General features: G+C 39.8%; 1 protein-coding gene across 9 annotated transcripts in view; it reads right to left on the reverse strand.

The window, feature by feature from the left end:
- LOC109469905 (neuronal cell adhesion molecule-like) overlaps positions 1 to 23789 on the reverse strand; it is a 60989-nt gene that overhangs the window by 36767 nt on the left and 433 nt on the right. For 7 of the 9 annotated variants that reach the window (XR_002140225.1, XM_019768708.1, XM_019768694.1 and 4 more), the window contains exon 1: positions 4516 to 4718. The gene's annotated coding sequence lies outside the window, so the exon portion shown is untranslated. Of the gene's footprint in view, positions 1 to 4515; positions 4719 to 6735; positions 6789 to 23789 lie in introns of those variants that run through there. The other 2 variants (XM_019768701.1, XM_019768675.1) reach the window with 1 other exon arrangement.

The raw sequence follows: 23789 nt of genomic DNA on the forward strand, positions 1-23789 counted from the left end.
AAAACGTCCATGCCCGGCATTCCAATGCTGGAGCAGGAAAGCTTGAAATACCTACCAAAACACTTGAATACAGACATACTGTCAGAAATGCTTCTGTGCAGGTGTTAATCAAGTTAAATCCCAACAGCCAATCAGCAAGAAGTATAGAGGAAAGCTGCATGCCTATTGGTTGATGCCCTGCATTCCATTGTGATGACTCATGCCCAAACGTGGTAAACAAGGCACACTAACGACAGGTAATACATTTGCTATAACACAGCCAAAAAACTCAAATAAAACCATTCTAAAAGCCTGTATCACAATAATTTAAAAAACGCCTAGGGGTATTTGCCCACTGTACCTCCATACCAAATTTCAGGACCTTGGGCCCTAAAATGAAGAAGCTGAATCCATTTAAAAAATGGCAGGAGGAGAAGGAGGAGGAGGAGGAGAAGAAGAAGAAACATCAGAAAAAGCAATATGGTTTCACCACACCACTTCGTGGTGTGGTGAACCCATAATTAATCATTTACTAATTGCAACTGGTAATCATCTGGTACAACTGACAATCATCAATGATTCTTCTAAATGTACGTCCAGATCAAAATCAGTTGCGACTACTGTCTTATGACAAAAAAACTCTTAAGCCCATTTTGCGCATGCTACAATGTATCTCAGAGTCATAATACCTAATCTTTGCACCATCTAATGATTACCATAATTAATGTAATTTGTATGTTTGTGGGGCATAATTCTGTTGGGGGACTCTTTATGTCCCTGTAATGTTATCAGTAAATAAATTGTAACCCTTCAAAAGCATAAACATAACTGTAAACACTAACAATGACACATATCCAAACATGATAAAAGTGACTACAGAAACCATTGTGATCCTCAAGCCCCCTATACTAAGGTGTCATATAATTGGCACAAAATCCTGAATCAACTAATTAGCAACTCGTTGTCAGATTCTGCTGATTGACTACAAACAAATGAGGGCAGAGTTGATAATGGGGTGTTATTATTAACACATCGTTAAGTGATTATCATAATAATGGTATCAATGCTAGATCAACAAGTAATGATACAGTCATGAAAGACAATATACAACTACTGTCTCAAGGACTGAAAATAAAGTGACTACACAAACAACCTCTCAAAGCAACCTACAATTTACAATGGCAATATGTTAGCTAGAAAATCAGTAGCACTCAGGGTATTTCATTACAAAGTACAGGGATGAAGCCAAGCATACAGTGGACAGATACCAACAACACTGTAATCTGAGAAAGATACCAGCCAGATGTTAGTGTGAGATATGAAGAACCCATTAGGACAGAGGTTATCACTATCATCCCATCATAACCAGGACAGACCACATCAAGGAGTCCATGGGGTCAGTGATGGGTCACTTTTGGTCACCCAACCATATGTGAGCTGCCAGGTAAAATTGTAAAACACATGAACAAGAGGTGAAGAAAATTCTTTCCAACTGTTGAATGTAGAATAGTGATCATGTTTAATTTGGAAAGTCAGTTTCAATGATGGGTCACCTTACAGACTCACCCAACCATACGTGCACAGGCAGGTGACATAATAAAACACATTAGAAAAGTGAAGAAAATTCTTTCCAATTGCTGGGAAAACCTGGTCACAGTTGACTTGGAGCCATTTTCAATGATGGGTCCCTTTTGGTTAACATTTGTCTGATGGTAGGTGGAATTATATAACAAAGCAGAAGCTAAGTAAGAGAACGATTTCCAATTGTAGATAAAAATCACTGGTCACTTGAACTTTCAATAATACAATGTTTGATGCCTGACATTTCAACTGAACATATATCAGTCCAGCTTTGAATGCCATTTGAAAGTGCACCCTTCTCACTGTATCATGGTAACTTTATTTCTGTCATAATGGATATAGTTGAGAAGCTATTTGCCCTTAGAAGATTCTAATTTCTAATGTGTTTCCAAATCTTAAGTGACCAGTAAAAATATGATTATGTACGCATATATCTCTAACTATTTCAACAGAACACTGATTCATTACAGCATATCTATTAGACTTTTGTCTGCATAAATTCTATCAATATTAGGACAAACAGATACACACTACCTGTAAACTAGGAGCTCTCATCACGTGATGAAAGCTCCTTGCTATAAACTTACAAAAGAGGCATAGTAAATATCGCTTTACCTTCTGGCCAGGTATCCTTCCAACAGGACAAGTCATTTATCTAGATTAACCCTTGGTGTCATGGGCCAATATTTATTACACTTTGTTCAGATTAGCCCTGACACTGATAGAGATCAAAGCATTTCAGCTGCATTAACAAAATCAGAGCCTGGTGGAAAATTATAAAGAAAACTGGCAGTGTTAGATCTTTTCCCTTGGAACATCTGTTGAAAATTTGAAAATATGATGGTTTGACGCCATGAGATGAGAATGGACGAGGAAGAAAATTTCCAAACAGACCCAGGGAGGAAAAATGGTACCCTCTAGCTTATTCTAACACTGTTTTCTAACACTCTAACGCACTATCCTCCTTACAGCCATAGGTAGACCGCCATACGTCAAGCAATAAACTCTGCAAGATACCATCATTGCCCACCCTCCATCACACCTCACAGGCAGGAAGTCTAAATTATTCAACAAGGTTCAACAATGCAGTTGTTCCTGTTGACGATATAATATCAAATCATCTAATTCTAACAAGAGGAAAAGCTTCAGAAATGAGTCAGAAGATCTTGACCTCAGCTTCACTGATTAGATTCCTGAATGTTGCTGCTGTATCTGGTCCATCCTCCCTGGGTGGAACGTCTAATTTTGAAGGAATCATCTTTTTTATCACCTAATCTTCAGCCTACTTGTTGGAGGCCTTCAGCCCTCCCCACGCCTAAATTATTCATGTTTTATTGAGTGAGGAAAAGACAGCGACTGCCCAGCAAGAAGCACACACATTCACTGCAAATTAGATGGGGAAAAATGTAATTAACAACTGGCCTGATTTCTTCTGATTGGTCCGTAGGAATTGCCTCATCAGCTACCCTGCACAGCCACGAGAAACATGAGGCCTGAATCCTTTTTTTATTGATTCTACATGTAATAAAATCAATATCTAATAAATTCTCATCAGTGCAGTGAGGTATGCAAAAACGATCACTTCTTTTTTGCATAAGAAATATCGTGACGTATTTCAGCAGAATGCAGTAATATTGCTGGAAGTGGGTCAGGGGACTGAAATTGCCTGGTTTTGCAGAAGCTCCCTTCCCCGGCCCCACATATTCTACTACCTTCCCATCCTGCCCAGAGGGATAAATCTCCATTACACCACATGCATAAAACATAGGAAATCTATCCTGCATACCCTATAACACTTCTATATCCAATATATAGGACTCTGAGCAATATTTGATTTCACCAATAACAGTATGCATCAATAACAATATTGTTTTCTGCTCTTTAGTAATAATAGATGTGGGAATGAATAATATGTTGCAAGCAGATACATGATGCATTATTCTGATATGAAAATCGTGAGCACAAGTGCAGTGGCTCAGGCTATTTAACATTCCTGTTATGTTTGCATGTTTGTTACACAGCCCATATTGGGAAAGACACACACATGTACACTCCAGCTGAGATATTGTACAAAGGCACTCCTGTGTTGTATAATTATAGATGTAATTCCATTTGGGACCCTCCCTCCCCATCACTCAATCCAGGCGGCTCAAAAACAGGTGCACCAGCAAAATTGGGCATAATCACAACAGCCCCCCAGACTAAGTGCACGGTCAAATGTAGTGTGTGCAATTCCAATGATCCAGCAGGGATATGTAAATTTTACAGTTATAGAATTTCTGGCTTTCCTCAAACAACTTTCATGCAGCTTACGTATGCGTGGTGCGTTATATGATCATTATGGGACACAAAAGTCGATTTCTTCTCCCGACACTTGCAACAGAAATCAATTCCACCATTCGGGTCGTAAATACAACAGCACGAATTATGGCGTGATTCCTCGGGATCAATACGGGATTACAAGCTCAGCCAATAGAGACACAGTTCGAAGCACCGATAACAAGCGCAGATTCCAGGCTTTAATTACGTCCAAGCAGTCCAAGATGATGGGAGTGAAACAAATCAAGGTACTGTGACAAACGTGATGGGATCACCTCAACGGCCAATAAACTACCCATACGTCAAGCCTTCACTGATATAAATCATTACAAATGGTGCCATAATAGCTCCTTAACATATCCACATTGCTTCATGCAAATGAGTATACATTCTTGCTTAAATCTAGTCCTTTTCAAATGGATTAACCTGCACTAAACCAGCCTCATCATGGGCTACGGAGGCCGTGAAGATAACTTCCGCTCCTAATGACCAGTTTGACCTCTATCCCCAAATGTCACCATGTCAAGCGAGTGTGAAAATATTACGATATTAAACATGATGAAACGGCTTGAACACAGACCAGGACAAACATCTCCTAGAGACGGAAATACAGCAAACCTGAATGTCTTCTCTTACCTTCTATTCCAACACACGTTGCTTGCATAAATGCCGGGAACAAATATGACTGTAGACTTATATCCACCGCAGCAGAACAGTCACTATTTCCAAGAATAATCAGATGTGGATATGAAAACGGCGCAGGCAGGCAGGACATGAGTCACCTCATCGCGGAATAACTGACAGTTCGTCCCTCCTCCATGCACCCATCATCGGCTATGCAGGAGTGAGGTCACTGAATCTATAATGAGTCAGACGCATAATGGCAACTCCTTTTAGGGCCTCTCGTGGATGGACCAATGAGAGAGGAGGAGACAGAAGCACTGCAGACCCGCATTCTCTGTATACCAGCAGGATCAATTGTATGAAATATTAAGCCATGGCGAGTACTTCTACTCAATCAATGATATGAGACATAATATGTATGGTTATAATAAATACGTGTACAATATCAATTTTTGTGTATGGTAAATACTATAATTGTACAGGCAGATCAAATTTTTGCATCAACTTGTAAATACAATATCAATCTTTACACAGTTATAATTCAATCTGTATACAATATCATTTGAACTTTTGTCACCAAAATGTCTGCTTGAAGACAATACAATTTCACTCCCTGTACTGACTTGAATAGCTGCACTGAAATCCCACACAATTTGGCATTTCACATCCATGGTTTTACAAGGATGTCAAATAAGCTAAGTCCTGTCCCAAGCTATCCAACACTGGTAAAATCTAACAGTACTTCTTGGCAGAGAAAATAATAAATGTTTGCTCTACAAAGACCAAGTCTGTGTGGTCAAGAGGATGAGAAAGATTATTAGATAAATATCCTGTTTAATCTCCCATGTCCTGTGAGATGCTATATTCATTTATCATGGTGACATCTTATGTTAAGGTTCAGCAATCCTGGATTAGATTGTCAGCATCACTTTGAAGAATTGGGTATCACACAGAAGAACAGAAGAACTTTATTGCACGACAAATGCACATGGTACATTGTATGGCAAACTATATAAAGAGAGTAAAAACAATAAAATAAGTGTGTTGAATAAGACCTAATGTCGAATAAAACCTAACATATCTATATCATAATCATTCAAATAATAAGGGATATACATAACACAATGTTCCTGCAGTGGCAATGCAGATACATGTACATGTCATTTGTGAGATCAAGGAGGTTATATATCCACTTAAATCCCCTTGGTAAGATTAATCAATATTTTTTGTAACCAGAGAGCAGTTGGTTTTCATAGCTAATTGAAAGTAGGAAGAGGATGATAGGCTAATATCATATAGGGAGTAGTATTTCCCATATGAACTCCCCACTTCCTTAGCATCACTACCCCGCCCACTTCCTCACATGTATCAGTATCCCTTATCTTGCAAGTCTTCCAGCCTGACACCCAGCAGGACTGTGAGATAACCATCAGAAGATGTGCTTGGTGTACTGATATCTCCAGAGGAAATCATGAGTACATCTCTAAAAACATAGAGCTTCTCAATAAACTGATGTGTTACGCCGATGGGTGATTATACCTCTGGTCTGTATATATACTCAACATGTGCAACGTAACTTCTTGAAGGAGGGTAGGATAATTTATAGACTTTGGCTTTGTTTTCTTGGCCAAAATGATGATGATTATGACCCCAGGTTAGGTGTAGGGATAGATGGCAGTCAGTCCCACCCACCCTGGTGGTCAGGTCAGGGACATGTGCCAGCTAACCTCTCCTGGGAAGGAAACTGCTACCTTGTGGGATCACATGGGGTTCTTCTGTATCAGGATAAAAAGCTTAGGAAATAGCCTATCCTTTCTTCAAAGTTCAAGGTTGCACATAATACGTTGTAGACCCTACAGGGTGAAACTTAAAATATCCTATAAAAACGTGCAAGAAAAACGGAAAAAGTAGAAGAAAGATCAGGAATTACCATGTGAAAGTGATAGAAGGAACAGAAAGTACTTAAGGGTTTCTATCGAAACTGATAATGTTGGCTTTTGGGATTAATAAGACAGTCCAGGATACAGAAGTCTCAAGAAAGTACAAATTACTTAGCAGACAGATGGTCTTCACTTCAGCATGGTTACTAGCAATGGTGGACTAGTCTGTACTTCAAAAGTATGGAGTAAGCAGAAGTTCCGCTGTCTAAATCCCATCTTTCCTGAATTAACTACATTTGTGTAACTTTTTAGTCCTAACAACACAATTAGTTTGATCCAGGATGATGCTTACCTTGGCTCTTTCTATCTGGGTCAGTCAGTAGGGGGTCTCCCTGGGCTGGCAACCTGCAGGGAAGACAGGGTTTCACATTAAACAAACAGAACATAAATCTTGAAGCAGGGTTGGAACTACTCTTATAAATCATGAACATTAGAACTACTAACAGATCTAGAAGTATGACTATTGTACAGGAAACATACACATACAATACCATATAAAAATTGTACACAATGAAATCAGGAACAATGTTGGAAGCGGGACACTGCCACACTTCCAATCAGGATGTCTCGTTGTTTGGAAATAGTTCAGATCTAACCACACAGTTGCTTTGGCAGCTGACAACTGAAGTTGACGCACATTTGGGGAGTACAGAGACACATATAAGATCACAGATGTTCCAAAACACACAATAGAGACTGTGGTAATGCACTTACGATGAAAAAGTACCGGTAGGGTCTAAAGTCAGCCTTGTCCTGGTAGTTTCTAACTGTCTACTTTGTCCAGCAGTTATATGTTAGGAACCCTGCCAGACTAAACAGCATCAAGTCCCTGGTGTGAATCACACAGGCAGGACAACAAGGGAAAGGCTTGTGCGTGGGACATCTTACCATGATAGATGCGTCATGGGGGCTGACACTGTACAGTCCTGAGGGAGACTTCTTCCTGTGGTATAAACCCTATTCACCCTTTTCTATGGGTCTGCATGGGGGGTTGGAGTGTTATAATGGTACATTTGACATTTTAGGGGATTTCTGGATGTTGAATCTGATGTCAGTGTTTTACGGCCAGGAATCTTGAGTGAGATTTGAATCTACATGTACTGTACATGCATGTTGACAGCCTTTTCCTCCACATGTGCTTGCAGAAAAGTAATGACGTTTGCCCACAGGGATCGTTCTTCCTGTAGAAAATCCTTTCCAGAAGTGGAGTTTCCTTGCTAAAGTTGCAGGGTGGTTTATTGGAATGCAAACCTCTCACAGAGAATTGAGAGTTTGACAGATTAATTATTATCAAGATGGATAACTTTCCAATTATGAGATTTAATTGTTATATTAACTACTGACATTTATTATTCAAATTCTTGCACTCAATTATTCATCATAAAAACATTGTGATGAGTTACAATTTCATCTTACTGCTAATCAGAGGAAGAACCTAGACAAAAGACAACCTTTAGTGAGACAAAGCTCTATGCACATTCATCAATTTTTCAGAAAACAATCACCAGGAGACTCCAGTAACTAACACAGTAACAGGACTGATCACACTAAACAGTTTTATGGTAACAGTGATGGTATAAGTCAGCAGGGAAAAGGTTAACTGACATGAAGGCATCCAACCATGATTGACGAAACACAAACAAACAGGGCCTACTGCACATGAAATATGCCTTTGCCAAGTTTAGCTGCCCCCATAATTGTCAAACCGTCCCTGGCCAGCTGCGACCAGTTATACATCACAGTCTGCCGGGTGCCAACTTTGGACTTCTGACAACCAAACAATGGGGGCTCAGCTGTCATCGGAGTTCAAGTTCATTACTTATCGTAATGGGTGATCAAGAGATCCATGCATATTTCTGGGGACATCAGGCTGACAGAGCTGTCTTATCCAGAAATACACAGTAGCCTCAACAGTGGTTGGAGATATGTGGGGGTCCCAGAGGGTCAGGGTCCTGGGAGATGTAAGTCAAGTACAGGGAGACAAGACTAAACAAATATGCAGAAGCTACAGACAGCACATGGGATGACGAGAACATTAGTCTCAGCACTAATATAGTATATACAGTTCTAGAGGTTTGCCACAAACATTCCTAAACAAGAGTGCTATGTTTTCTTTTCTCTTATAAATCACGTTCAACCATAACAGCAGATTCCTTCAGATCTATGATGAACATGGACAAGTTTGTTGTGTTTTCTTTTATAAATCATGTCTTTACTGTAAATTCCATCAGCCCCTTCCTGAGTTGATGACATGGAAACTTGTAGTCCTGATTGTTCCCACAGTGTTTTTCAGCTATCGACCAGAAATCTTGTTTGACAGGCATTTCCTACACAGCTTAGTCCTTCAATCTGGTCTGACAAGAAGACAGTGAGCAATCGGGTAAGACCTTTGCCTTCAAGACATATTCCTCCTCTGCTTCCTGGTGTAAGAGGAAGACACTCAGACATGAAGTTTATTTTACCGTAGGTTGGACTCATGCATGTTAATCTGAATATTAATACTACTAATACTAGAGAGTTAAAAATCTTGTCATTATACAAAACCCTGCACATAGCTTGAGCATTGTTTTCTCTACTATCTGGTGGAAATTCTTGTACAAGCCTTATCTTGCAATGAGAAAAGGCCTGATAGAAGACCTATAATCAAGCCCCCTGAAGCTGCTCATGAAGATACACATGTAAACTGTTAACATAAATGTACATGTAAATGCTTGATGAATTGACCACAAGGGAGGGACCACTAGGGGGTCAATCATTATTTTCCTGCTCACTGGGCTGTGCAGAGGAGTATTTTTCTCCATCAGGATCCAAATTCAAAAGGCAAAATTTCATTTGCCCTTTAGTCAATTCATGAATCTTTAGAAATGAAGTATGTTCATTTGTAGCTCCACTATGTTAGAGAAATTGTCAATGTGCAGACTTGGGGAAATAGCTGTTTTTTTACCTTATTGGTGAAATTCTAAATAAAATTCCCAATATTTTGGTATGGCAAACTTCCTGGACAAGTATAAAACAAAAATGATAAGCTATAATTTACCTGTTTTATTCACTGACACTATAATAGTATGCTGAAAGGTTGTAAAAGACTTTGATGATGCTGTAATAAACTGTTAGGCATTGTTATCATTCCCAAGATCCTCCCTAACTGTGATTGACAGCACCAAACATGTAGGTGACATTTTCACCACCACATTACAGATCCCCGCCCCTCACAGTGGGACCCAGCTGGTACAGGCCCACTCCCAGTCTGACTTCACCTGTCCTGGGCTCGGGAGGGGGGCACACCTGTGCCTGTGTGTGTGGCCAGTGGAACAAGCATCTCAATATCCATCCCAATAGTCATCATCAAGAAGATCCTATATTCTGTATGAAATGCATATCATGATGTGGAAAATCTTCAGGTCTTTTTGACCAAAATAATCATCGGACCCTAATTCATCTCCTCCCTACTAACTATTACAGTACTCTCCAAGCCGATATTGGACTAGAAGATTGCAATATTTTCTGACTGCCAGCCTTTACTAACAGCATTGATAGAAGCCAGAAAATCGGCAAACATTACAATCTTCCACCCAACATCTGCTTTCTATCACCCATTTCTAGTAGCAAGCATCTTCTTGACAATATTTAGATGCAAATCCATTACCATGCTTGCCCTCCTTAACAAAATCCCAAAAGCTACATATTGGAATGATCCCCTAGAAATAATATATACAATACATTTGCAACTCAGACAATGCCTGTTTATCATACAAATAGGCTTTTGAACTATCGCCCTTATGGCAGACACAAAGGCCATGTTCAGCATGAAATATTACCACTTCTGAATTTTTCAAACAACGCCACAAGCAAACAAGTTATGCAAACTTTTTCCCCATATTAATCTGTTTCAAATCAAAAAAAGATTTTTCATTTTCTTGGTTCTAAAAAAAAGACACACTATGATAATAAATGATCTAATCTCAAAAAAGGAAAAACCAATTATTTTCCCACAAGCAAGTGCAGCAAGGTTCAATTTAGTAGGAGAAATAAGCCCAATTCTACTGACATACCTTATGTACACTGTACCCTTAACTGTAAATGGCTCTAAGTCTTTCACTCCACATCCAAGAATATTTGGGTCTGTATCCAAGATCCTTACTTCACTCAAAGTGTGTCCAGGTGAATATGTCTACCAACACAGACAGATTTTCACAAGCTAACTACACGAATTGGTCCCACATGAGCAGTGACACTGCTTCCAAAAGGGACTGACCAGACAGACAAAAATTTGGTTTCCCCCAGCACAATTTATCTGATTCCTGAATGATGAAGGCTGGCAGCCTCCTAAAGGCTGATTAGCCTCACCAGATGTGAGCAGCCTTCAGGGAGTCTGCAGGGAGGTTAATGCCTGGGGTACGTACCGCATACCTATTGGACAGACAATGTTTGGGGAGAACACGCAATGATGTCATCTGGCTTCAGCTGCAGTATTTGGATGAGGACAATGATGATTGTTATCTATATAAAACATGGAGGAAAAGAGTGGACTTTCTGTAAATCTTGAAAATTTCGCAGTGTTTTATAAATTTCACAGGATTTAGCAAACACCTATTACCTTATACTGTAAAAATCGAGTCCCTTGAACTTGGAGATGAATTCACAATACCAGAACAGAGCCCATGTTAGGAGCCAAGATTGCTTGAAGAGGACAGTTCTGTAAACAGACTCCCACGCCTGGCCATGTTCTGTTTCTTCCAAGTTAAACTTGAAACCTTTTAAGGTCAAGGTCACTGCTGGTACATTAGAACTTTCCCACTGATAAAGTCATGATTTGTTAGACCTCATGGATCTTGTAATACAACTTGAAAGTTAGCTTAACTGTAGCTGACACTAATTTCCAGACTCAAACGTGGTGCAATCATACATTATTTCACAGGTTAAAGAATTTCTGAATCGTACAATGTACAATACAATCATGTAACGTTACATGTATAAGATTCATTTACATACAGTAAATGTATCAGAATACTGATTTCCGTACAGGTGTATAATACAAAGGCCTCAGTTGAAGCAGATCTCTATCTAACATAATGTATTCTGAGACATTGTGTCCAGCTGATGTCCAATAGACTATTTGAAACCTGAAACCTTTGGTCTCCCACAACAATTTATTTAGTACAGTTCATGGCACCTGCACTTTACCCAAACCACATCTGCTATATTCTATGGACTTCTGCACATTTTACACAATGATTAGCTCAGGCCTTGGCATTGGTTTTGGATATCTCAATCTAAGGTTTGATCCCAAGGCACGCTGCACCAGGGGGTAGCTTGGAAAGTTACAGAACATAATTGGTTTCCCTCACCTTTGACATGTGGTTTGTAAGTGGGTATTTTCAAGACAACAGAAAACATGGTTAAGGCTTAAGCATTGCCAGTGGAGGTACGAACAGGCCGTAGCACCCAACACAGGCCTCATGGTTTAGGAGAGGGTTGATGATGTACTGTATGTTTATCCAACTGCACAAAACATCAATACTATCCATACTGCAATCTCTAACTCTCATCTGGTTTAGCGGAATGATGAGCTGTATATTCAGCCAACATAAGATACCATCCACACAACAATCTTTCCATCTCAGCAGGCAAACGTCACCCACTTCAAGGGACAGCATTCAACGCATGGCCAAAAGGTGCTGCGTCAGTATAACTGCTGATTGGTCAGCTGCAAGGATTACAACTTCTTTTACAGCACCAATTACGACTCTCTGTCCAATATGATGCAAGATACAGTCGTAATTGTCTGGATATATTCCTAAACTACCTATATGGAGTTGATGCAAATAAAATATTAAGTTTTCCATCAATGTAAACATATCAATCACAAAACCAAGAAACTTTGGAGTGTAGGAAAAGTTGTACCACAGCCACATATAATAATACATGTACTGACTCCTGAAAGCAATGTTGCTAACAAGAAATTAGACAGAGACAGATTACTTTATCATTAGCACGCCTACATTACCTACCTTACATGTAAAGTACTTTGTCCTCACCAGTTTCCCCCTCCACCCACAATGCCAAACCATGTTTTATGTATACACAAAAACACCCATTACAAATCAGGTGTCAGAGGTGAACCAGGCGCTTTGTGTGCCCAACATTTCTAGCTACCCCCTGGCGTGGTTCAGTTGTGGATCCAACAACAAACATTGAAACATCCAAGAACCAATGCCAAGGCCTGACCAAGTCACTTGTGTAAAATGTGCAAACTCCATAAAAATACCAGAGCAATGACATGTCTCTAAAACCCGCTGATCCAAAACATCTATTTGTCCATACTGGTTAGAAAAAGCATGATAGCAGTGACTTATGTAGTTTAATACTTCATCCAAAGGTAGTGTAATTTAACACTACTTGTCTGTCTGACTGTCTGCTTGTCTGTCTGTCTGTGCATGTGTGTGTGCGTGTGTGTGCACACGCGAGTGCGTGTGTGCATGTTTCTATCATTCCCAATGTAGAAAGAGCCCTGGTCCCTTATGAAGGAAATGAGATACAAGCTATTGGACTGCTGTGGCCTCACGACAATGTAGTGTCAACTTGTGGACTGCAGACCCAACCTCCATGTCCCAACAACCCACACGCCCACCAGAGGTCAGCCCAGGTCACATGCCAGCACCCCACCACATAACAGCAGCATGAGGAAAGACATGACCCAAATCTGTATTTGGCAAAGGCCTTGTCCCTTGCAGGTATTTCCGGTATCATATCTAAAACACTCACACCGTCAGATATCGTAGTTACTACCAGACCTCCAAGCAGGTCAACCCGAAAAACTGAAGGCCAGTAGGATTTGACCTAGGAGGCAAACTAGACCCTTTCTAATTTATCTGCCCTATCTTGGCCAATTTCTACAACTTGTTTTGTTCGACGATGTCCATCGTGGCTTTTTTGTTAGGCTACTATGCTAGTTTGTTAATAGTCATGGTCTCCTTACTCTTCAGTTGATGTGCTTGTAACAACAAATCAACATTGCACCCTCAGCTATTGAAAAAGCATTACTATGCTTAGCCTGATGTCTCATCCTTTGTGTGTGACATAAACATACCAACATAACATACACTGGAAACAACAAGATTATTCATATCCCTACTTACTAAGCCAATCACAATCACAAGTGGTATGAATAATTTTGCGTCTGACTGAATGGCACAAAAAAGGACTTCCGTCATAAACAACACATGCAGCTGATACATCATGAAACAGGAGAGCAATGACATCAGCCTGTTGGACTTCTCTGACATCCCAATGACCATATAAAATGACACGAATATACAGCCTGGCATTCTTGGCAGTATAGGTTTACTACATCCGGACACAAGTAGTGGGAGGTTCTCCCAAAAGAATGGAACAATAGAAGAGTGCCATGATACAAAATACCATATTAATACCACTATACCAGCTTTCATATTGACAAAATTCATGATCAATTTTCAGAATAAAACAAACAGAAAATGGAGATGTTGGAAAGTATCATCAACCTAATTTCCAAAGAGATCATCAACTACAGGTACCTTGTATCCAAGATTAATTCAGAACACCAGCATCATTCTGGACGTTTATGTCATAATCCCAGTCATTGTGATCTATATAATTATGCATCTAACCTAGTCTAGTTACAGATTTTGGTCCACCGAGTTGTAGGTAACTTTCTACTTCACCTGCAAATCTTAGCTTTTATTTGTAAATAGCAGAAAAAGCCGTACAGACATTGTTGGATAAATAGATGCAGACATTAGGACATTGCCATCTCAGCAATCAGTCAATCACAGTTGACAATAACCTCTCTTGGGGAAGATGATTTTGATTCATCCAGTATAATCCCTGTCTTTGGGGAGGACAGATAAAGACAGAGACAAATGATGTTAGCCCATCATGTTACAAACGATCATGATAATGAAGTCTCTTTAAGTATGATGTCATGTGGCTGACCTGTTTTTTTGAGACTGAAACCATTTTAACAAATTTAACTTTTTTTTTTAAATAGTGCTGACCTGGGCGAGCAACATGAAAACAGTCTCTTCATGGCGATATAATCATTGCACAACTTCCTTCAGAATCAATTTTTTTTCCATTGGACACACACCTTGGAAATGTTACATGAGATTGACAGTGTACTAGATTTATGTACAGATCTAACAAGACTGGATGTTGTCCAGATGGCAGAGAATGATGTCATATATTTACCTGCCCTTGACCAGGACTAACTGTGCAAATCCCACAATCCCACAGCTGCAAAAGCGTGTAATCCTTATCCACCTACACAAGTCATGATATGGACACAGATACATTGGACAACCATTCCTTTATCGAAAGTACTGTGATTTCCTCCTCTTAAGGTGGCGCTCCTGGAACTTGACTGTGCCTTTTAAGAATTAAGAAGTGATTCTGATGTGAGATATGGAATTGGGTGGTAATCTCTACCACCTACGCAATAGTGGCGTGGGATGAAAACAGATGCATTCAACAACCACTCCTTAGGTTTGCAATCCTTGGACTTGACTCACAAATTGAGAAGTAATGCTTATAGTATTTGCTGCGTTACTTAGGAGATATTGAATTGGGTAGCAATCCTTAAACCCACACAAGTGGGATGGGCACAGATGTTTCCAGCAGTCACTTCTAATGTTATGATAATAATCCCTACAGAAATTCAACAAGATTCCAACAAGATTCAGTGTATCTGTCTCACTGCCCACAAAAAAGGCATGACACAGATATATTTGACAATCGTTGACTACCAAAAATAAGTGATTTGCAACATGAACATCCCCAGAGAGAACATTTATTGCCCCCCCCACAAAAAGACTATCATTATCTTCTAACTTTAACAGTTGACAATTTGACATACTATAGATAGGGAGTTAACCCACACAACCCACACAAATATCTGAAATGACATTAATACAGTTCCAGCTGTTACATCTGCCACATTTGAACAGACACAAGTTGGAAAATGTTGGACCTGACTGACTGTAATGTCTGTGCTGCACATTTCACGATCACGAGAGTAGACTGGTTTGGTTTGGTCCTGTTCAGATCTCCATTAGTGATATCATATTCAAGTTATTACTCCTGGAGTCCAGGAAACTATGATAATACAAATATTTCGACTGACATGTACAACAAAATATGCAGAAACAAGACAGAAAAATTGAATCAGGTAAACTCAAACTCGGAGGTCTCAGAGGTCAAGGCAAAATGATTTCATCAAAACTATAGCTTGTCCCAAAAACATCACTATGTATCTTTTCCCCCTACATCTGCTTGGAGCTATTATAATGGGTCTGGAGGTGAATGACATCATTTTCCCAAAGGCAATGATGAACTGACTCGAAATTCAGGGATAAAAATGATTTATTACGTAAATATGTTGGACATGAAAATGGTATCACTTTGAACGTTAGCTGCAAAGTGCGTGAGTACATAAGTGTATATTAACAAAATTCACTCAAAATGCAAATTCCTGAGCATTATGTAGATATACACTTACATTCTTTGTATGAGCATCCTTCCCATTTTCTTGTTTATGATGTGCACACCCCTTCAACAGTAAGCTCATTTGAAAAACAACCAACCGACAAACACTAATCCTAATAGTTCTCAATGGGGTGCAAACAAACTCAAGTGGTCAGTCTTTGTCAAAGGCTTCCACTGAATATTCATGGCCACTTAACCATTTCCAAACCTGTTGCCCTTTCACACTCTCACAGACAAAAGGCCTCCTACAGAAGTGGGTTCCTCCACAAAGCCGCTACTCTACTGTCAGCTATGGTTGTTCAATATTTGTTGTAGTTGCCTGGGCAAGGGTGAAACTGTGAGTGAACTGGAACAGGAAAATAGCTGCCAGGAATACAGGAGTGGCAGGAGGCTATACAAACAGTCTGTCAGATTTTTTTCTGCAGGCATTCTGCTACCATCCTGTAGCCAATGTGGGGGTTGTATTTGCTAATAGAGAATTCAAGATTCTGGACTAAGATTGGTCATTGGTTCTAAGAAATATCAACACAGCTTTTTTTAGAGCACTGCCAAAAACTTCTTGGACATAAAAGGCCAAGCGAGACAGACAGTTCCAAAATGACATTTGTCATTTCTGTTCTTGACATCATTCCAGACAATATAACTTAATTACCTGGCGTCAGCAAACCAGACCTGGAGATATGAAATTATGATTTTCTGATGGTGCTGATGATCAATAACAGTTGAAGGGTATGTACGTGGCCCAAATATTATTGGATTAAATTTTTGTTGTTGAATGTAATCAGAAAATGTGTTTTTTGGCATCCATCACGAGCACTTAAACCAACACCATTATGGATGAAGTTATGGCAGGGAAAAGCCTGAACCCTTGGATAGATGGTAAAAATATGTCTGCTACTGTATCCCCAGTAATGCTGCCTTGACATAATCAAGCAAATTGTTGTTTCTTTCCATCCTCTTCACTTCATTTGTGCTTCCAATCTGATATGCTCCCACTAACCTGGTTAAGACCTGGTATTAACAAATGGCACAGCAGAAAGTGCTCCCCTCAGCATCACAATCTAATTACTGCCCCCCACCCCATCAGATGTCATTTTGTCCTTCATACATTATTGAACAAGTTTGCTGCCCAAACTGAAAACATATAAAAAACATTCAAGAAATTGCTCAAATTTGGCCTTTGAAATATTTATGTTTCCATGTTGCACAATCTTTGTTTATTGCAAGCTATTCGACCAAATTTCAGCCAAATTGGGTCGAATAGCTTGCAATTCGACCCAATGCATCATTACAGGTGATACTGAAAATGGACTTCATGTCTTTTTATGGAAGGACACGTACAGTCTGCAAACATATTTGAATTCACCCTGAAGGATTCACAATGTTCTGGACACAGACAATTGCCACTCCCCACAGGGGACATCATCAGAGACAGAATGCATCAGAAAAGCCATAGGTCACCGGCCCAGCCATGATTTCACCCCGCCACCCTATGAATTATTCAAGGTCCTTTCAATTCACATTACAGCAGGGGCTACAGATATGGTAACTTGATTGGGACCACACCCAGACTATCTGCAGCAGGGTTTTAGCTCAGGAGACAAATTAAAACAGAAAAATTATTTTATAGCCTACAAATTATGCTAATGCTGCAATACAGTGTGTGTGTGTGTGTGTGTGTGTGTGTGTGTGTGTGTGTGTGTGTGTGTGTGTGTGTGTGTGTGTGTGTGTGTTTGTGTCGGTATATGTGTGTCTATGTGTAAGAGAGAGAAAGTATGTGTATGCATGTGTGTGCGAAAGTGTGTACAAATGTACGTGGGTGTATGCTAGTGTGTGTATGTGCATGGTTTCTTTTTCAGACACCTTTGATGTCATGCTTCAATAAACTCAGTTATTCTAATTAGTCTGCGCAGAAGCCATGTAATCCATGGTATGTTAAACTCATTAATACCTGTTGGGTGGTTTGAGGACACACAGAATGAACATCCTTCAGCCAGGAAACATTTGACCCTGACTCCTGTTTGACACCCCTTCAAAGTCAGGGTCAGGGCATATCTTTTTTAAACTACAAACAGGCCAAAAAAATTTCAACTTCTTTTAATTCCATTGAGAGACCGCATTAATTTAGGGCCAGTTTCCACAGGGCAAAAAATATGTGTCCTACAACGATCGCAGTTCGGCATAATGCGGAGCTGCACGTTTTGTATTGTAGGACAGATTTTTTTAGCATGCGGCACTGCAAGGTAGAACACAGGTTTTTTGCCCCGTAAAAACAGGCTCTTAATTTGTTGGTCTCTGGATTTAAAAAAATACTGTAGAAATAAAGTCATTTTTACCTTTGAAGTGGTTTTATTGTACAGTAGAAGAGAAAGGGATGTCGACGTATGGTTCTTGACATTTTGCTGAATCTTTTTTTACTCCTCTAAGAGCCAAAGAAATGAACTGGTATTGCCTTACCACATCACGCACCTGTATCCAAGTAGCTAAGTAACCGTGCAGCCTCGCAATTAGAGTTCCTCCAAACACAGGTATCCTTTTTCTTCATAGGTGACAGGCAGGCCCATACAACTTGGGCAGCAAAATTAGAAATTTGACTCGCTTCCAACTGCTTTCAATTCCAGCTTTTAATCAGTTGAGCGGATTGTGAGTAATGGGGGAGCAGACTTCTGGTGGTGGGACCAGAAGAATTAGTAGTGTTGGTACATGGTGTGGTGCATACTGATCACAGCTATCAGGTATAATTGCGTTGGGCAGTAATGTTTGTGGGAAGGGATAGGTGTGCTTTCCTGGAGACACGATCGATATTATACACATTAGTCACGGCAGTTGCAACATGGAACATACCATTTCTACCAAGTTTGTTCCCATTCGTTACAGAAAAAAACTAAGGAAAGCAATGTACAATGCATTTTAGGTATCAGGAAATCATTAGTAGTCCAAGAGAAAGTAGAATCGCCTGAAAACTCAAGCAACAAAGCAACCAGCCTGTGGCAGAGATGTGAGAAATATGGAGTATGCTTCAAGATATGATATCATGGGAGGGTTATAAAATGTTTCAACATTTCTAATCATTGTTTTTTTTTCTCTAACTGAATTTCCAACTAGTGTGCGAAAAGAGCCCTTTACTCAGCAGTTTATAAGTTGTCGCAGCTGTAGAAATGCTTTACGGTAGAGGAGGACATCAAAGGAATTTAATGCCTCTGGGCCATAAAATGTGAGAGATCTCTCCCTGAAATGGTCCCAGAGAACATCATTAGTAGTCTTATCATGCCTTAGCACTCACAGCATCCAGCAGGAGAAAGACATAAAACCTACATCAGAAACCTGCCTACATGTAGTTAACATTCAGCTGTCAGAAAAAAATGTCCTTCCTAATACGTGTAGATTCATCATACAGGGCTAACATGTAGGTAAGCGGTAACATTATGGGTTATCTGGTTAAAAGGGGCATTACATGCAAGATAATGTAAAAGAGGATACATTTACTTGTTGAATAGTTGAATAGATAGTTGAATACAGGTTGAACAGTTGCAGAGTGAGCTCAGGTACCACAGCAAGTGCAGTATCCCTAGAGAGATGTGTAACTTCAACAGTCGGTATTGTGGGCTTAGTTTATGTTTCCAGACACTTAAAACTCCAGTCAATGATTTGTTTATGGTGAGAAGTAATCAGCATTGCAAAGATAAGGAACACAAAGGACCTCAGACACCCCTATGTGTACCTTAGCTTCCCTGTATAAACATCCACTCAATTAGTCAATACACTTACAAACAACTACACTTCAATGGCTCTTTCGGACTGGCTGTAAACAATGAGAGTGGCAAATACACAAACCGCAGGTCTAAACTACAACCTACAGTATAGTATAAACTTTACATTCTCTGTGTCAAGATACACTACATGCACTACCAATATCATAGGGAAAACAAGTGTTAAAAATCACACCATAAACCTATCAAGTGGTCAATATCCAAGCAGATCACATTTTCCAAAGGAGGTAGTTTGTAACAATAATAAAGGGCAGGTAGGAAAACTGTCTCCCAACATTTGCTTGGAGATAGTGACCAGTCTAGAAAAATGCCAATGGCCCTGATGGTTTACAATCCATTTCATCCGAGCTAAAACTGCCCTCATCCCGACACGCTGACTGACAAGAATAACAACCTCAGCGAATTTCTGTAATCACAAGCAGTACTTGGACATCACAACATGCCATTACTGCTGTCTGGGAATGTTCAAATGACCTGTGAGAATTTCAATTGGTGAAAGCAAATGCACATGGAAACTGTCCAACTTAGCTGTTCATAAATGTCAGATACAGGTACTCAGTCAGTGTTAAAAATGGCCAGGATATAAATGTACATGTACAAGTCAGCTGCACACAGGTCACCTCACTAGCAATCGTAGGGTGTCCCTAATTGAACAGTAACTTTTAGAGTCATACTCATAACTTCATCAGTTATGTGTTTTAACCATACTTTGGATAAGCAGCAATATCTAACAGTTGATTAAGTCATAAGGATTAATTGACTTTCACCATTTTTATTTAGGTATAGGACCTATTCCCCAATTACAAAATAAATCTTGTGTCAAATCTAGATCCTGTATTTTCTGAAAGTTCAAGTTTTATTTGTTGATGAATTCTAGATTGTCAAAGACATTGTCCTTGATAACTGTTGACAGCTGTGAACATAACAGTTTTTGTTGTATATTGTATATATACTATACTTATAGAAGACAACAATCTATCTCTCCAATCTTTGCTCTTTTGTTGGTGAGAGTTTTGTTGGTGAAACAAGCAAATGCATTGGTCTGGCCTGTTAAGGAGGATGTTGATGTCTGCAACAGTCTGTTACCTCACACAAACCAATTGGACTTGCATGTGTTTCTAGTTTTCTAAACATGCCATCCCCTGTTAATCTGTCCACCATCTATGCCAGGGTAAATGGATCACTCAAGGCTGGACAAATCACCCAATGGAAAAATGATTATCTTTTCAACCACCATGGCTGAAAAAACAATCTAGCAATAGCAAGAATGAAAAGAGTGCCATTCCATGACTAGCAAAGAAGGGAATCTAGTTTTACCCACGAAAATGGAACATTGTTGCTTTTATGGACCATCTACAAAAGAGAAAAATATTTATTTTCTGTAATCCTTCATCAAATTAAGATTGTCCAGGGATGTCATCCACAAAATGAAGTTTGTGAGGCCCAAGCATACAAGCTGAGTGCAGTACCAGATCCAGAATATCAGAAAAGCAGTTGGGCCTTTCAAGTATGCATATACAGTTCAAGACAACCCAAGCTAAATACTTATTTTGGCGTAGGAAAGGATCTTCCCACATATATACATACACCAAGTCTTCAGCTAGATTTAAACAGATGTGCAGTGTATGTCAATGTCAATCAATGCAAATCCACATGGTCAACAGGCTGTGTAAGCAAGCAGAAGGGTTTCTGGCATTGTATTTACATTCCAAACACCAAATGCCAGCGTAAGTCTCCACCACACTCCTTTTCAGGAAGGGAAAATAGCAGAACTTGACCAAATAGGGTGAAAATATACTGTTACACTTGGGGTGAAAGAGAATTTCCATAACAACAAATTCGAGCATCTAGGAAATCATTATTCTCTCCTCCTTGGCCAAATTCTACAATCTATTCAGTCACTAACCATCAGCCTGCTAAGGTAGCCTTTTGCAACCAAATGTTTGGAATGAAGAGAATGTTTAAAAAACACTGATGGAAGGTAGTCTTGGACAAAAGTTTACTTGAAGATTTTCATTGTAACAAAATGTTACAATTTCCGTAACAACATTGCAACGAAATGTCACAATTCTGCCTGAGTAACCCCGAACGCTCAAGAAGGCCCCAGTAAGGACAGTTCTGTTGGATTTAAAAACATCTGCACTGACCCAAGAAGGGGGTGAACCACAATGCCTGCAGGCATGCTAGCACAGTTTACCTACGATGTAGGGGCTCAAAAGGAACATTCATGTGAACCCATGCTTTCAGTCTCATACATGGGTGGCAAAAACGGTTGCCAAAATATTTACCGGCTGTTTTATCAACACTGGCTCCACTGGTAAACACCTCCGGCAAACAGTTCAAAACAACCCGCCAGTCTGTGAATGCAAGATGCATTTCCAAGATTTTTGCAGTTCATTTTTTTGCCATGAGGTACAAACATGGGGGATACTTTATCTGCTAACCAGTTGGTACTGTACATGTATACCACATTTTGTGCATGCATGATGAAGCTATAAGAGGTAAGGCATAAACAAACTTTTTTCACTGATACATTTGTACCCAACTTAGATATAACTCCCTGTAAAATAGATATCTAGCCAGGTGCACTGCGGAAAACATGAAACACTGCAAGGCACAGTAAATTGGCATCACAGCAAAGACAGGCCCTGAGGACTTTACACGCTGCCAATTCTTTTTCTGCTGTCCTGCAACTCCAAACTTCAATGGGAGGAATCTCTATAACAGAGCTGGAAGGACTCCAAGAAAAACATCCTCCATAGACTGGACTGGTAATTCAATTTGTGTGCCGCAGCGCAAAGCGCAAACTTGTTTCCGGTAGTGCATACCTGTACGATATGATCTGCATCCCTGCAAAGAGACTGCCCACTGCTTTATTATCTCTGCACAGATTATACAGTTAAAGTGGACGTCAGAAAAGAGATAGGACTCATAAATCAGTAGAGTTTTAGAATTATCATACATGTAACTAGGTAAATCTAATGGATACTGCTGCATGAAGTTGAATGTCCATAAAATGAATTACCTATTGGTAAAAGCAGTAGTGCATAGTTAAAGATCATCATATTATAGTCAAGCACAAAATTTGCAATGTTATTCAACTAAAACAAGTAAAAGTGTCAAATCTCCAATGTGTATATATCAGCTGAATGCCACCATATATTTACACAAAATCAGGCAAATGACACGGTACATCAATACAGTAAAGTACCAGACACAACAATTTCATATGTGATATTGATCTGCATCTTAATATTGGTTCAACAGCCACTAATAGGAATTTGAACATGAATATTGCGCACGCACACATGTGCCATACGTCATGCAAAATCTATTTCCTGGTCCCTTGACAATGGCCAACCCCAGTGCCCCACTAAAAATAGCTCTGGGGCAAAATAAATCATTACTATGACAGTGTAAAAGGAAACTGCATGTACGAGAGTCATGATGACACTGTTGTCAAGGCAACTGCATCCAAGACTGCAATCAAATATCTGAGATAAAACGCAGACATCCCTCCTGCCTTGTTCTCTTGACCTTTATGCACACAGCAATGCATAATACATTGGCAGGGGGCATAGCGTACCGCACATGCTAACGGCTACAATATTCCTCTTCTTCAGATTTGGTGATAAAAATTTGGGGGTCACCGAATGGGCTACAATAGGCCCATGCAAAATGTTACAATGGCTGCGTCTATGTAGAGAAGAAGCACGCCGTTTAGCCCAGTTGTTTCTCAGTGCAGCTGTTGTGTTCAATTTTACATGGGGCCCCACCTCCCTGTACTGTACAGTATCTGTACCGCACCGGGCATCATTCCTCTACTACACAAGCCCGCCCACATTCACATTTGAATTATACTGGAAAACGGTCAACCCAAATCATATAAAAGCGACCTTAACTAGCAATTGAACAATAGTACACAATGCTTTCGGTACAACAAAGATAAAACCCCCATCGCACAGACATTTGCCCCTGGGATTTTTCTCCTGGGGACACGAATTTGTCGTCTGTCCGACGATATTTCCCTCACAAAAGGTCGGACCCAAAGCGA

Source organism: Branchiostoma belcheri, unplaced genomic scaffold (genome assembly GCF_001625305.1).
Source record: "Branchiostoma belcheri isolate BF01 breed outbred unplaced genomic scaffold, Haploidv18h27 scaffold10, whole genome shotgun sequence".
NCBI classification, from domain to species: Eukaryota; Metazoa; Chordata; class Leptocardii; order Amphioxiformes; family Branchiostomatidae; genus Branchiostoma; species Branchiostoma belcheri.